Source organism: Leptodactylus fuscus, chromosome 5 (genome assembly GCF_031893055.1).
Source record: "Leptodactylus fuscus isolate aLepFus1 chromosome 5, aLepFus1.hap2, whole genome shotgun sequence".
Taxonomy (NCBI): domain Eukaryota; kingdom Metazoa; phylum Chordata; class Amphibia; order Anura; family Leptodactylidae; genus Leptodactylus; species Leptodactylus fuscus.
Genome location: NC_134269.1, coordinates 111,845,499 through 111,861,928, shown reverse-complemented (window position 1 = coordinate 111,861,928; position 16,430 = coordinate 111,845,499). Strand labels below are relative to the sequence as shown.

General features: G+C 41.6%; 1 long non-coding RNA gene across 1 annotated transcript in view; it reads left to right on the top strand.

Moving 5' to 3' along the window:
• Positions 1 to 16,430, top strand: part of LOC142203372 (uncharacterized) — a 719,604-nt gene that overhangs the window by 274,603 nt on the left and 428,571 nt on the right. The gene's annotated exons all lie outside the window — the stretch shown is intronic.

The following is a 16,430-nucleotide window of genomic DNA, read 5'->3' as shown; positions in this document are numbered from 1 at the left end:
TATACTGAACTCAGGAAAAAAAAGAGAGAAAGGGTAAGTTCACATGTTGTTTTTTTTTTTTGTTTTTTTTGGTCAGGATCAAAAAGACGGCTCCCATTGAAATCAATGGAAATCGGTCAGGTCTTTTTTCCGGGAACCGTTTGTTCCACCTCCCGAAAAAAAGAGCGGACATGCTCATTCTTCACTCCCTCCTCCCGAATAGGTCCATTCATTGGTCTTAATCCAGAGCGGTGTGCGCGACTGAATGCCAGTGCAGTGCCTTGCATTCTGGGCCAAAAATCCCTGTGTGAACCCAGCCAAAATGGTTCAATTGCATATCCCACCACTGCACCAGTCAATGATTTTTTATTAGTGGGTCTCTTGATTATACAGGGTGAATTCAAGTAGAGCAATCTACTTTGGAGGTGTAAAGGACTTCTTCACCACATGAGGGAGAGGAACAGCTTATAGACATCGCTAAGAAACATCAAGGGTATTGAGATCAGCAGAGCCTTTATTGGGTATAGAAAGCTGGGCAATACATTTATCTTCTGCACCCCTGTGTCACCAAAGCCAACCACTCATTTCTTCAGGTCATCCCCAGTACCTCACAACAACAAAGGGAAGTTATGGCTGATCACAACTTCTACACTTGCCAGAAGGCAAATACCAAGGTATTGTATGGAGTCTGTCACTCAGCGAAAGTGAAAATTGGACTAAAATGACGTTAAAACCAGAGATGTTCTAAGTTATGGCAACAAGTGGGCTTGCACTAGAATTTGACTCAGGGTTGAGGAAAATGCAGATAGCCCAGTGGTTCGCACTGTTACCTTGTGTTCTGATCTATCCAAGGACAGCATCTGTATGAAGTATGTTCTCCCTGTATTTGTGTGGGCTTCCTCTCTCACTCCAAAGACATAATAATAGGGAACGTGCGTGATGTTAAGATATACAAAATATGCTGACGCTATAGAAATAAGTGAAAACACATAATGGCATATGTTTTCGAGATGCAGGAAGTAGACAATTCCTTCTCTATTTCCACTCTCTGTCAACAACCTTCAAATTTACAACTATTTACTTAAAAGTTGTTTAGTTTTATAATTACATTATGACATTTCATGTTAAACCTTAAATGTTGTTTTTGAGAAAAGAAAAGTACATTTAATGCTTTGATCACTATCCTGCTACTTGTATATTTCTGATTCAATGACCTGCTAAATGTCAATAACTTATTTTAATTAAAATGTCCTGTATGAAATTTCAATATGTTGAAAATTGCATTTTTAGGAAGTGTTCCTTGTAATACATCGCATAGCATTTTTTAATATTATATTCTTGTCAATGACATTGTAATTGTAAAATTGTATTTATTCCTTTCATTTAAATGGATTGTTTGAATTCGGGGAAATGTGGAAAGTAGGAAATATGTTAAAAAAAAAAAAAAAAACCTGAACAGTATTTACCTCCTGAACCCTCTGGCCCTTAATTTATGTTATTCCCTGCTGTTCTCCCAGGTACTTATAATCTTCTATTCAGTCCTGATGCTTTTAACACTAGTCCCAGCATTATGGCCTTCTGCAGTATTTTTTAAATATATAAAAAACAAAAACCTTGACAGTCTTCAGTAGTTGATACCTTTTTTAATGGGTAACTAATAATGATGACAAATGGCTAACGTTTCAAAGCTCTCGGCTTCTTCTTCAGGTATATCTAAACACAATTTCTGAAGGATGCATATTTATGTACAAGAGGGACACATAAGAATAGAATTCTAGGAGGGAGGGTGGAAGAAGGTTTATTGGTTATTGTTACATACAAGTAAACAATTCATCATTTTGCAATGTCCTTATCAGTTCAGAGAGTGTCTTTTATGGCTGTCTCAGTTTTTAAATATAGTGTAATATACAGCACTGAAATTATGTGGAATATCTTGCCTATAAACTACACTTTACCAAAATATTATTATTCAGTCATTGAATTTTTGGTTAATGTCTTTAGAAGTTGAAGATGGATATTCCTTATTATGAAACATTACTTATATATACAAAATGAGGATACACACGTATACATGTAGTATATCAATGCAAAGTATGGACCCTCTATGTTGAGAATTGAGCTTTGTAAAAAGATTTTATTGAGCTTAAAATAAAAAATATGAAATGTCACACAAAATTTATATTGAAATTATTTTTCCAATTCTTATAGATTCAGAGAAGGCCAACCCTTGAGAAATGTGCCATCCATAATGCTGACATTCATGTTGATTTATTTTTGGTGGGAGTCTGCATTAGCAATGCAACCCAAAAGCTGTGTGTTCAAGAACAGACTTATTGAAAAAACTAAAAAGCAGTGACAGCTAAGTCAATTGTCAGTTTGTAAAGTGCTTAGTATCAAGGTAAGTTATATTAGTCCCAAGACAGTGAGCGGGAGATCTCTGTTAAATCATTTTTCAAGTGCAAGACACATATAGCAGCACAGGCTTAAAAAAAAGTCACACTGGCCAAGGTGAAGGCATAAGAAAGTCAGCAACCCAAAAGAGGCCACAAACAAAACACAAAATAAACAATTCAACAAAAGAAAAACAGAGAATATACAACACAAAATATTGTGATGATATAGATAGACAAACCAGTTTTGTAAATTTCCTAACAAAACTAAAATATTTCTGTTTCATCTCAGACAAACCTATAAAATGGCTGCCAGCATGTTTAACATGGGATAGAAGAGTACACAAGAGAAGAGATCACATGGTTTGTATGAACTAAGCAGGCTTGAGTGGTGGGTGGATAGGTTACAGTGATTACGTAATATCAATATATAACATATAAGGATGGGCAAATCAATTAATTTAGAACCATATTTGACCCAAAATTTCCAAAAATTTCAGTTTCACACAAACACAAAACTTTTTAACCCTTTCCCACCGATGGCATTTTTTGATTTTCATTCTTCGTTTTTGACTCCCCTTCTTCTAAACCCCATAACTTTTTTTTATTTCTCCGCCATATGAGGTCTTAATTTTTGTGGGACAAATTTTTCTTCATGATGCCACCATTAATTATTCTATATAATGTACTGGGAAGCAGGAAAAAAATCAGAATGGGGTGGATTTGAAGAAAAAATGCATTTCTGCGACTTTCTTACGGGCTTTGGTTTTACGGCGTTCACTGTGCAGCCAAAATGACATGTCCCCTGTATTCTGTGTTTCGGTACGGTTCCAGGGATACCAAATTTATATGGTTTTATTTACATTTTGACCCGTTAAAAAAAATCCAAAACTGTGTTAAAATTTTTTTTTTCTAAAAGTCGGGAAATGTTATTGCTTTGATCACTTTTTAGTCAAATTTTTATCAGAATCAAAACAGTGAAAAAACGGCGGTTTGGCACTTTTGACTATAGATTTGTAGAGCGGGCAATTTCGGATGCGGGGATACCTAACATGTATGTGTTTCACAGTATTTAACTACTTTTATATGTATTCTAGGGAAAGGGGGGTGATTTGGATTTTTAATACTTTTTATATTTTTTTATATTTTTTTTTTTACTTTTTTAAATATTTTTTTTGCATTTATTAGACCCCCTAGGGGTGTTGAACCCCAGGGGGTCTTATCACTAATGCAATGCATTACAATGCTAATACATTGCAATGCATTGCAAAAAATCATCCTTTCTTTTGCAGGCTGACAATAGACCAGCCTGCAAAAGAGAGAATTTGCAGACAAGCCTGGGAGCCTTGTAAAGGCTCCCGGCTGTCAGGCCAATGTGACGTCGGCCCTGGAGCATGCTCCAGGAGCCGGCGATTACTGGCAAAATGGCTGAGCCTATGCGCCGCCGGGAAAATGGCGCCTCCGGGTCCGGGGACCGATAGAAGGCATTAGAGCCGCTTGTCTACTGCTTAAAGCAGTAGACACCCGGCGGCTATGGCGGCCGCCCGGCTCCCGGGCGGTCGCCATAGTTACAGACCCAACATGCGCCGTACTATTACGGCGTCTGTTGGGAAGGGGTTAAACACTGTTATACTCTTGAGGGGAGGCCCAATGGAGTGAGTTATAGGAAAATAACTTATACTTACACTCACCTTGCTTAACCTCTCCTGGACGTCCAGTGACCCCCTCCCCCCCCCCCCCCCACCACCACCTCTTTAGGTCTCAAGCTAATTACTAGAGAGGAGCGAACAGCATTCTATCAAGTAGATGTCCAATCGGACATCACGCTGTTCGCCATGTTCGATTCGATATGAACACCACGTAGCAAATGCGCTTAAAATTCGATTCCCCTCCCACCTTCCCTGGCGCTTTTTCTGCACTATTAACAGCGCAGGGGAGGTGGGACTGGAACTATGACAACGGAGGCCATGAAAAAAACTTGGAAAAAGCCATTGGCTGCTGTGGACATGTGACCTCTGATTAAAAAGAACAGGCGGCATCAGCTCCGATTCATTTGCGGCTTGCACTTAGTTAGAGACAGACATCTGCTGAGGGCTAGTTAGGTTTTATATTGTGCTAGGCAGGAAATCAAAAGAAGAAGAACAGCTCTTTTAAGAGCTACACTGCAGGGAGATGCTCAATCCAGCTTTTTGTACCCACAAACACCAAAGTGGGATACACAGCAATTAAGCCAGGCTATATCCGCTCAACCCAGCTTTCCACGGTGTGGAATAAACTAAATGGGATACACATCACTTGTCAGCCTATATACCCTATATATACGCTTAATCCAGGTTTCAACAGTGTGTACCCCACACCCTGCTCAACATATGTTACATAGGGTTACTAGACAACTAGAAAGAATAAGCGGCACTACTGAAATATTATAGCCTTTGTTCTGATACTATATCACTCTTTCACAATTCCATCGATTGGAGTATAGGACAGATCTCTCTCTCTCTCTCTCTCTCTCTCTCTCTCTCTCTCTCTCTCTCTCTCTCTCTCTCTCTCTCTCTCTCACAAAAATAGTAAAAAAAATCTGATGAAATGCGGAATGCATGAAACGATCTTCGCTTAACCATATGTGCTTCCATTCTACTCTGTCCCTGTGCGCTGGATTTTAAAGAAATGAAATAAAAGTCTACTGGTTTTAGACCCGTTGTCTCGGTGAGTGCCCTATTTCTGCTCTATTTTTTACTATATGTTACATAGGGTTTCAGCGTGTGGTGACCTCGAAAAAAGAGCCGGTACTTCAGGCAGATGTAGGCGCTGCTGGAGTGTATTGAGGCTAGCAGCAGCTACTGTAGACTTGCAGAAGTGGCCGCACAAGTGCTACATTTTCACCAGTAGCTCGTGAACATAGGGGTACGTTTTCAAAAACCGTTGCACCACTAAGTTGAAAACGTGGACCAGGCATGGACCGTGTTGGAGGCTGGCAAGCTCCAGAGCTGCTAGCAGGTTCTGACGCTTAACACACATGAAAACAGTCATAGGCCCAGGTGCAGCGGCGAAAACCATATTGTCGTCTTATCGAGGCTAGCATCCCTCACTTCGGAGCAGTGTGCTGTCTGTCCCCCAAGCTGATGATCTTCAGTACAGCCTGCTGACGTCTCTCTACGCCAGTAATGCAGCGTTTCCAGTTCATAGCTGGGGTCAATTTAATGGCGGCGGAGGAGGAGGAGGGTGGTGTTTCTGCGCTCCTGCCAGGAATGTTGGATGGGGAGACAAGGCAGGCCGCCACAGTTTGTGACCCAGTCTCAGTCATAACTACATTCACCCAGTGTGCCGTGATTGAAATGTAGCGTCCCATGCACTTATCCATGCCTTAGTGGTCAAGTGGAACTTTGTGTAAAAGCACAGAACTTAGGGCCCGCCTGATGTTATGGGACTCGTGCTGGTGCAAGGCGTGGATGGCACACTGGGAGAAGTAGGGATGGCATAGCGAGGTGCCGCAGTTGCCAGCAGGTCTCCACAAGCCGGGACAGCAACATCTCCTGGGCCAGCAGTTTTAAGATGAGGCCGTTGAAGCCTTGGGCATGTGTGTGATTTGCGCTGTAATTCTGCCTGCGATGAAAGGCCTGGGAGATGGGGAGTTTCTGGGAAGAAGCACATGATGGTGCAGGCAAAAGGAGCAATGGCATGAAAAGGGGAGGATGAGGATGAACTCCCCAAAGTGTCAGAGGCGGAGATGAGTTGGCTGGTGATCTGGACTGCAGCGCCAGCACTGGCATCACTGAGGATGGGTTGCTGGTCCACAACCACAAAATTGCCAGGAAATGGCAGAGGCTCCAGTGTTTGTGCATCAGGACACACAAAGTGGTGTGATAGCTCCTGGGATTGGTGAAGTGGTTGGACAGAGTGAGGGACAGTGAAAGTACCTGAAAACATCTCCTGGGAGGGGGGAAATGTGGGATGACTGTCCTGGGAAGATTGGGCACGTTGGGAGGAAGGTGGACCAGACTCTTGGCAAGGAAGAGGACTTGAGGTAGAGGTAGTGGCTGACTGGCTGGTGGATAAGGAGCTGTAAGCATTATCCGCTAGCCATTGTAACACCTGTTCCTGGTGCTCGGGCCTGGTTAGTGTGGTACCCTGCTTAACGCAGCTATCAAGTCAGGGATTGTGATGAGCGCATGCTAATGTTTCTTTAGCTTAAAATTTGGGTTTCTGTCCATACTATTGGGGAGGAAAGAAGGTTTTGAGGTATTTTTGAACTTTCCATAGAGGTTGTATTGAGAGTGGAAAGTGTGTAGTTGTTAGGCTGTGATAGTGGGGTAATACAGGGACTTTGTTGTGTTAGATGCCCCCAGACATGCTTCCCCTGCTGTCCCAGTTGCATTCCCGAGGTGTTGGCATCATTTGCTGAGGTGTCATAGTAGACTTGGTGACCCTCCTGAGTCAAATATTGGTTTCCCCCTAAATGAGTATTTTTTCCCTATAGACTATAATGGGGTTCGATATTTGTTCAAACTCTCTAATCGAACATCGAACTTCAAACATTTCACTGTTCGCTCATCTCTACTAATTACTTTTTGCCAATATAACTACTATTTGCATAAGAATAAACACAGACTGGCATCTTACCCCCTAACAGGCTACTTTTTGGAGCATTTTAAATGTTAAAAAGCATAAAAGGTAACAGGACCGAATATGATTAAACAGGCAGTTTGTATCTACTGCATACCATCTCTTTTCATGTAGACCTACATGTTATTGTCACTTTGGCATAATCTTGCCTGTGTTTGCATTAGGCCCGTTGCAGACAACCGTGGTGTGGGTCAGTGTGCTATCCATGTATTTCGCGGATAGCACACTGACCCTTTCTTTTCTATGGGCCCTTATACACAACCATGATTTTCATGGTCTAATGTGCAGGCTGACAGTTCGGGCCGCATCAGATAGGACATGTCCTATTCCTGTTCTATTTTGTGGCCTGTGCTTCCGTTGCTCCTATCAAGTATTATCAAGGCGGATTCCGCCTCAAAATCCACTGCCAAAAAAACGTGTGAACTTACCCTTAGGGTCCATTCACACTGAGTTCTTTGGTGAGGATTTTGGCACTGACAATCCATGTGTAAAAAAAAGCCTAGCTGAAAAAGGAACCCATTGAAGTCAATGGGTGGCTTTTTTTTCCACGTGGATTCTGACACGGATTCAGCCTCAAATTCAGCACCAAAAGACTCTGTGTGAATGGACCCTTACAGTGATCATCTGATCTTTGATAAATAGATACAATTATATCCACAAAAGGTTAACATGCTTGATGGGTATAAACTTGTTAAGCTTCATTAACACCCATATTCATCTGTAAATAAGATTTTACAGACTAGCATCCAGTTATAGTAGGCTGTATTATGAAGTAACACGTTGTAATATTTCTTGACAGGCTAGCCATACGTATTAGATTTTGGACGGTTGTCATGTTGTCCAAAAGAAAAAACATTGCGCAGTGACACAACCACAAGCAAACAGGAACAAGCAGACAATCATGCCATTTTCCATCAAAAAATACCCAACACGGCCGTTCTGGTTTTAGTGGATTAAAGTATGATGTTGGTCAGACTCAAAGGAAAGGTTATGGCATTAACATTCCCAATTATAAACCAAAATAGTTAAAATAACATTTTGACATACGAAAATCTAATGTGTATGGCCAGCTTTAGTCACAAAGTACAAGTGTCATTCCCAGGAAATATGTGGGCCAGCCAGAATCCCATCCACTTTACAGGTACTGTAAAACACAATTTTTACAACGTGGGCCCCCAGCCTAAAACCCACAGCACAGGTCACTCTGCACTTCAGTTTTTAGTCACAGCTTGTGGTTGAGATTTAGTACTGCAGATTACTGTCATCATGTGCTGGGTGGCCCCAGATTAAGGTCTCATTCCTATTTTTTGTGGATGTCATACCTAGCCACTCATATTAACGTGTGTATTCAGACATCAGTGTTCATATGTGGACCATATGTCTTCAAAAAAAAAAAAAATGGCGGCATGTTGTGTCACAGATGCATCACACTGACGAAAGTCTATGAGTCCATGGAAAAAAAAAAGGATTATTCAGAATTCGGGCAGAGAGGGTATTTCTGAGATGCTAGGAGGGAAACTCTCTCTCTGACTGGGCACACAGAATGTCAGTCTGTGTAAGGCTGAGATCACACCAGCGCTTAGTTTCCATTTGGAATTTCGTCCCTGAATCCACTTGAAAAATGCAGAGAGAAAAATCCTGCAAGCATTTTATATTATAGTCTATGGGGTCTGCGAGTAACCGCTTTTTGAGCAGATTGAGTTTCTGTTTTTCGGGTCTCAAAGTGGACCCAAAGTATGGAAACCCAAGCACAGGTGTGGACCTAGAGTAAGGGACACATGTGAGCAAGAGGTTTGTTAAGATTGTTTGGTTTTCAGTCTTTTCTACTGCACTTTTTGGTTGCGGCTCGCTACATGAGGTCGCAATCTTTTCTGCTGCACGTTTTGACTGCGGCTCGCTACGTGGCACTGCAGTCTTTTCTGCTGCACAATTGGCTGTGGCTCGCTATGTGTGGCCGCAGTCTTTTCTGCTGCACTTTTTGGCTGCAGCTCGCTATGTGGAGCTGCAGTCTTTTCTGCTGCACGTTTTGGCTGCAGTTCCCCTATTTGTGGCCGCAGTATTTTCTGCTGCACTTTTTGGCTGCGGCTCACTATGTGGAGCTGCAGTCTTTTCTGCTGTACGTTTTGGCTGCGGCTCGCTATGTGCGGCCGCAGTCTTTTCTGCTGCACTTTTTGGCTGCAGCTCGCTATGTGTGGCCACAGTCTTTTCTGCTGCACATTTTGGCTGTGGCTCATGACGTGTGGCCACAGTCTTTTCTGCTGCACATTTTGGCTGTGGCTCGTGACGTGTGGCTACAGTCTTTTCTGCTGCACTTTTTGGCTGTGGCTCGTGACGTGTGGCCACAGTCTTTTCCGCTGTACTTTTTGGCTGCAGCTCGCTACGAGGCGCTTCAGTCTTTTCTGCAGCACGTTTTGGCTGCAGCTCACTTCGTGGCACTACAGTCTTTTCTGCTACATGTCTGGCTGCGGCACGCTATGTGTGACCACAGTCTTTTCTGCTGCACATTTTGGCTGCGGCTCGCTATGTGTGGCCACAGTCTTTTCTGTTGCACTTTTTGGCTGTGGCTCTTGACGTGTGGCCACAATCTTTTCCGCTGTACGTTTTGGCTGCGGCTCGCTACGCGACGCTCCACTCTTTTCTGCTGCATGTTTTGGCTGCAGCTCGCTATGTGTGGCCGCAGTCTTTTCTGCTGCACTTTTTGGCAGTGGCTCGTGACGTGAGGCCACAGTCTTTTCCGCTGTACTTTTTGGCTGTGGCTCGCTTCGCGGTGCTCCAGTCTTTTCTGCTGCACATTTTGGCTGCAGCTCGCTACGTGGGGCCTTAGAGTGTTGATAATGTAGCCCAGAGATTAGCACTTCCAATACTCATTGTGTAAGAACATATGCTTCTGATATATGCAGGTGTTCATTTTATAACATTCCCCCATCATTAATCTCTATTAAGCGGCTGACCAAAGAATTCAGCAAGTGTTAAAGTACTGAAAGACTTTTCTGTAACAACGAATAAAGTAAGTTTATTCAAAGAATTTGCCAAAATGTCTGGACAGAAGTTTTAATATGGATTATAGTTAATGCACAAAGCCCGGCATGTTCTTAGATGTACCCTCTCACTAATAATGTGTTTAAACTAGTATTCGTTTTCAATGTGTGAACTGATCTCATATTAAATTTCATACAAATATTTTTTTCTATATTCAGCCTTAAACGTAGCCAATAAAAACTTTACAATGGCGTATAGCTGTCACAGACCTCTGGTGATGTTTTAATATCAGTCAAGTATATGTTGACCTATCAAAAAAAGATTTATTAAGGACTTCAGACACCCCGTAAAACTTTCCCATTGTTTTATCTTGTGATATATACTGTCATTTTGTTTTAACTTGGTCCAGCTGAGATACTGTATATAGAGATACCGCGCTAAAATGATACAGGGATTATTTATTCTATTATCTAAAAATAAATCAGTTAGGAGGAGACATATTAGTGCTTTTTCATGCGCAGCTATGAGACTGCTCTTGTAAGGGCAGGGGTCTCTTTTTGTGGAGCTTTAGGGCATTGTATAGGGTTATTTCAGTGCCAAGACAACCCACCTGACTCCTGTGTCATTCCCATACTGCCCTTTGAAATTTGATTTCTTTTTTTGGTAAGACTGTTCCATTTTTTCTATATAAGACTAAGAATGGACTCCTATTATTAAAGTATATCCAGTAAACGTTAAGTTTTCCGAATTTAGAGGGATCCTTTTGCGTTTTGTGAATTACTTCAATAACTCTAGGTTCACACCTGCAGCGCTATTCTCTTGGCCTTTTTCAAGCGGAATGGGGAACAGAATTCCTGAGCGGAGACCAGGTACAGGTGTGAACTTAGACTTAGGCCAGGTTCACACAGGTTTTTTGGTCCAGAACCTGATACGAAGGTCGCCTCAGGTTCTGGCCCAAAAAACAGGTGTACCAGCATCCAGTCGTGCACTCCGCACCAGATTAGGCCCAATGAATGGGCCTAATCCAGAGGAGGGAGTGTCTTCGCGAATCGGCCTGAAGAATGAGCATGTCCGTTCTTTTTTCCAAGAGCCGGAACAAACGGCTCCCAGAAAAAAGACCTGACTGGCTCCCGTTGATTTCAATGGGAGCCATCTTTTTGATCAGGACTTAGAGGCGAATATGGCCTAAAAATCCTGACCAAAAAACCCTGTGTGAACTTAACTTATATGTTCAGGGAGGGACACATACATAGTGTGTAACCTTTTATCTAGGCTATTTTTTTGTTTACCTACCATACATCTGGTGAAACACGAATGCCACTGGTGAACGTATGCCAAATGATACCTAACTGTCTACAATAATATAAAGAGCATAAACTACATCAGTGGTTTTTTATTCATTTTGCGTTAATTTTTTTTCAAAAGCCCTTCACCATGGTTTTATGTAAAGGTATATACCAGCCAAAGCAGAACCTTTTTTTAGTGTTTATCTGCATAGCAGGTTATTCAGACTGTTATGATGACAAATACCACTAGAGGGAGATCTAATACCAATGAATATACTGTGTAAGAAGAATATTGGGTACTCCTACTGAGACACAGAAGCATCAACTTGGAATTCTCATCTGAAAATAAATTAAACCGGAACATGTGAACAACACACTAAAATAACAGAGGCAATTCTATTAACCTCTTGCTGCCGCAGCTATTTTTTTTTCACTTTCCACTTTTCAAAAGTCATAACTTTATTTTTTCCATTATTTATTTTCCATTATTTTTTTCCATTCACAGAGCTGTATGAGGGCTTTTTTTTTTTTTTTTGCAGAACAGATTGTACTTCATAGTGATATCATATTCTGTACAATGTACTTGGAAGCTGCAAAAAAAAAAATAATAATAATACATTTTTATTTTTAAAGCGTTCGCTGTGCAGACTAAATGACGTTACCTATATTGTGCACATTGTTAAGATTACCGTGACACCAAATTTGTATACGTGTATATTTTTTTATGTTTTAGGTTGGGGCACCATGCTAAGTTTTCTAGTACCTGCAAGTGAATGGGATTCTGGATAATCCCATCCATATATTGCGGAAAATCTGCATAGTCCATGTTTTTGAAATTCACAACATGTCAATTATACCTGCATTTACCTGCTTTTTTCTATATAGGTATAATAGAGGCAGAAAGCTCACAGATGAAAACTCTGAATGAAAATGCATTTTTCTTTCCGTGCAATTTTTTTCTGCAGCATTTCTTTGCTGTGATTTTCTGTGTGGGGCCTTAGCCTTAACACCTTTGAAAGAAAAAATTCTTCAAGTTGCCATATTCTCGCACCCACAACTTTATTTTTCTAAATCTGAGGCTGAGTAATGCATCCTTTTTTGCTAGGTCGGATGTACATTTTATTAATATAATCTTTGGGAAGGTCTGACTAAAATGCTTTTTTTATTTAATATTCTGTTTGGGATGTAAAATATCGATTTGTCCACTAGGTGCCTGAAGTCCTTAATAAAAAAAAAAAAGTACTTCAAGCATTACTTTCCTCTCCGCATGATTCATGTGGACACCGCACGGAAAACATACAGACCCAATTTTAGTATATGGGGTCCATGTTGATTCTTTGCTAACCACTTTTTAATGCGTTCAGTATTCTCTTTGGCGGATCCCCAAGCAGACTCCCTGAACAGAACACCGAACGCAGTGGTGTAACTACCGGGGAAGCAGCGGAGGCAGCTGCCACAGGGCCCGGGACATTAGGGGGCCCGGCGACAGCCGCTACCACTGCAGGGTTTTTTTTAATAGGCCATTACCGGCTGGAGTAACGGGCCCTACTTACTTACCGATCCTGACACCGTGGGCCCCGCAAACATCATTATTACACTCGGGGGTCTTCTCAGACCCCCGAGTATAATGATCGGAGGCCTGGTAGAGGTAAGCGAACATACCTCTCCACGCTCCGCGAAGGCTTCAGGGCCTACTTGTGTGACGTCTCAGATGTCACATGACCGGGGCCTGCGTCCTTATGCGTCGCGACGCAGGCCCCCGGTCACATGAAGTCCCTGACGTCATTGAAGATAGCCAACAGCGGGGAACGCAGGGATAGGTAAGTAACAGTGTTTGTTTGTATCCCCCTCTCGGTCTCTGATTATTATACTCTGGGATCTGAAAAGACCCCAGATTATAATAATTGTTAATGAGTGTCCACAATGGATCATAATACTGGGTGATGGGGCCACTATGGGGCATAATACTGAGTGATGGGGCCACTATGGGGCATAATACTGAGCGAAGGGGCCACTATGGGGTATAATGCTGTGTGCAGGGGCAACCATGGGGCATAATAGTGCGTGCAGGAATGCGGGGGGGGGGGGGGCGGGTTGGTCGGGGGTCTTCGGCGTTGGTCAGGGGGCCCCCATGTCAAAGGTTCGCCATGGGGCCCCGCCATTCCTAGTTACGCCACTGATTTTTGACATGTGGGAGGAAACATGCAAGCATGGGGTAAAAAAAAAAAAAAACTTCATGCAGATGTTGCTCTTGGTTGGAGTTGATCCCAGGTCCACAGTACTGCAAGGCAACAATGCAAAACACTGTGTGGGGACCATAACTTTATGGGCTGCCTATATATGCTTTATGAGAATACTCTATGATCTGAAACATAAATCATAGCATGCACTGGTAGACCTTTGTCATCCATGTTTTACATGGATTGCCACCCATTTGATTGGCCATTTGATACTCATACATTTGTATGAATATCCCTGACAATAAAAATCAATGTTAGTGAATGTATCTGAAAAAACTGACTATTTGTGTCGCTAGTTTTCCATGCGAAACTGGATTGTCCTCATGAGACAGACACGCAATTACTATTTCCATCACTGTTAAAATATCAATGTCCATTACTTTTATAACTATTAAGAAATATTTAGGATTGTCGTGGGTTATAGGATTTCAAATGAAAAGAGTTGTCTTAAATAGTGTCAGGGTGACTTAAATTGTATAATATTCAACAGATTATAGTTGCTTGTATTCTTCATAGTCTTTTCCCTTTAATATAGAATGAAGAAAGCTGTAAGAGTATAGGGCAGTCCATTAGTGTATAACTAAATTGTAAAGATGACATATATAATATTGTAAAGTATGATTTAATCATTGGGATTGCTCGGAATAGCCGGACTACATGCTGGAAATCTTCTGCACTATGTGCACTCTTCTCCTGGGAGCACACAACAAGCCAGCCTAGTCCTAACATATGTCCTGACTTTAGCTCTGAATGATGGTTTCAGCAGCAGGGTGTTTCCAATTCCCTTTTCACTTTCACTTATGAAAACCAAACGGTAAGCTGTCATGTGACAGTCAGCAGTCAGTGCGGAGTGTTTCATTATGTCGTAGCTTGTCCATGACACCAGGTCTTTAAAGCAGCAGCAGCAGCAGCAATGTGTACTGTAACCATAAAGAGACATTGCTCATTATTATCACACATAATAACCATTTCATAATGACAGCGCAGCATATATAATACACATTTACTGTAAGTCTCCTTAACGCTCATTTCCCACTAGTTTACAATGCCACTATGTAATGTTTTATCCAGCATGTTCCATGTTCCTGTAGTAGATCCTTAACTTCACAATCATTTAAACCATAGTTTTTTGATAGTTGATCAAATGTTTTGAAGAGAACATGAAACAAAGTAACTAACATAACATAACTAAACGTAGCCCTTTTGTCTACTCCAGGCATGCCCAGCTGTGACAGAGGATTGAGAAGAGAAACATGCAGAATAGGCTTGACCCATAGTAGAGCCCAATCGTAGAGTTTGCACTGGGGTCCAACATATAACATATTCCATGTCTGCACCAGCCTCAGCATCCAAAGATGCCTGAGATAATTCTTTAACAATGTGCTAGTAGCCATGATATGCTGTTAGCACCATCTATACCACATCACAAACAAGTTTGTGACAACCTTTTGACAGCACTGGGGAAGATCAGGGGTAAGTTCACACAATGGAAAGTGAAGAAGGTCACTTTTTGTTGCTGGCTTTTTTGTGCTGCTAGCCATGACAGGATGATGATGCAATGCATCAGCATTCAGTCGCGGCATCCTGGTCCTGATTAGGTCCGAAGGAATGGGCCTTATCAGGAGGGAGTTTCAAGCCACGGACACCGCAGCTGACTCAGCCACGCACCTGTGTGAAGATAGGGCATGTCAAAGCTGAAAAAAATTGCTAGCTGAAAAAAACTGCAAGTGACTCCCATTGAAATGAATGGGAGACGTTTTTGTAGGTGGAGTTTGAGGCAGGTTCCACGTCAAAATTTACCTGCAAAAAACACATGTGAACATACTATAAAACGATCTAAACACAAAGCTGTCTTAGTTGCCCATAGCAACCAATCACAGCACAGCTTTCAGTTTACAGGTGCAGAATACAAAATGAAAGCTGAACTCTGATTGGTTGCTATTGGCAGCTAAGATCATTTAAATAAATATACCCTACTGTTTAGTACATGCAGTGATATAGTTGATGCCCTGGAGATAGTCTAGATATATAGAACACATAGTTCTAAAATATATTTATGTAGAAAATCTGGGCCATAGCCGATAGCTCTGTACAAAAAAAACAAAACGCCCTGTGTGTGTGTCTGTGAGAGAGTGAGGGCTTTACCCTTTTACCCATTATCAGTTAAAAGCCATTTGTTGTAGTTAAAGAATTTAGGAACCCCACATTATATTGGGTTGACATTTAATGATCTTAGCTGTCCTGATGAGCCATCGATCAGAGATATAAAGTGTCAGATAAACTTACCCTTTAAGGAATTATTATGGTGTAACAGAATACATTAGATTGTTTGTTTAGGATCTCTACTTGCAGTCATTCATTAGAAAGCTTGATTGTTTACAATCCAGAAATACTAATCTATCATATCCATGTGGTGGACACACAGGTGTATGGCTTGTTACAGTTACATTCTTGTAACATCTTGTTAGAACTTTGTCTCATAACAAACATTTTACATGCCAAGAACCTTTCTGAACTACAGCAAGTGAATAGCAACACTAGAGAATGAAATACTGGCACTGTCCAATAGTAAACTTACACTAGGTGGTTTAGAAATGCACCAGAGCAATCAAAGAGGCTTCTTCTGCAGGATACTAAATCTTCGACTGTTTAATCTAAGTTTACCTATTTGTTGACTTGGTTTGCTCCAAGTGCATGCACAATTTAGCATCTTAGGTTATGTCCTTTTTGGATAAGCCTCAGCCCTTTCCAGGCAAGATGAAAAAGTGTCCAAAACAATATGGTGTAAAGCATGTATGCCAGTTTTTGGAGTGCCTTTGAATAAAGCATACATATATCCTTCCACGTGTCTGACTTTTGTGACCACCCTGACCCCTCTTGGCTTTCATCTTCTGTATCCACGTCCATGGTCCCGGTGTCTGGTGCTGTCAGTG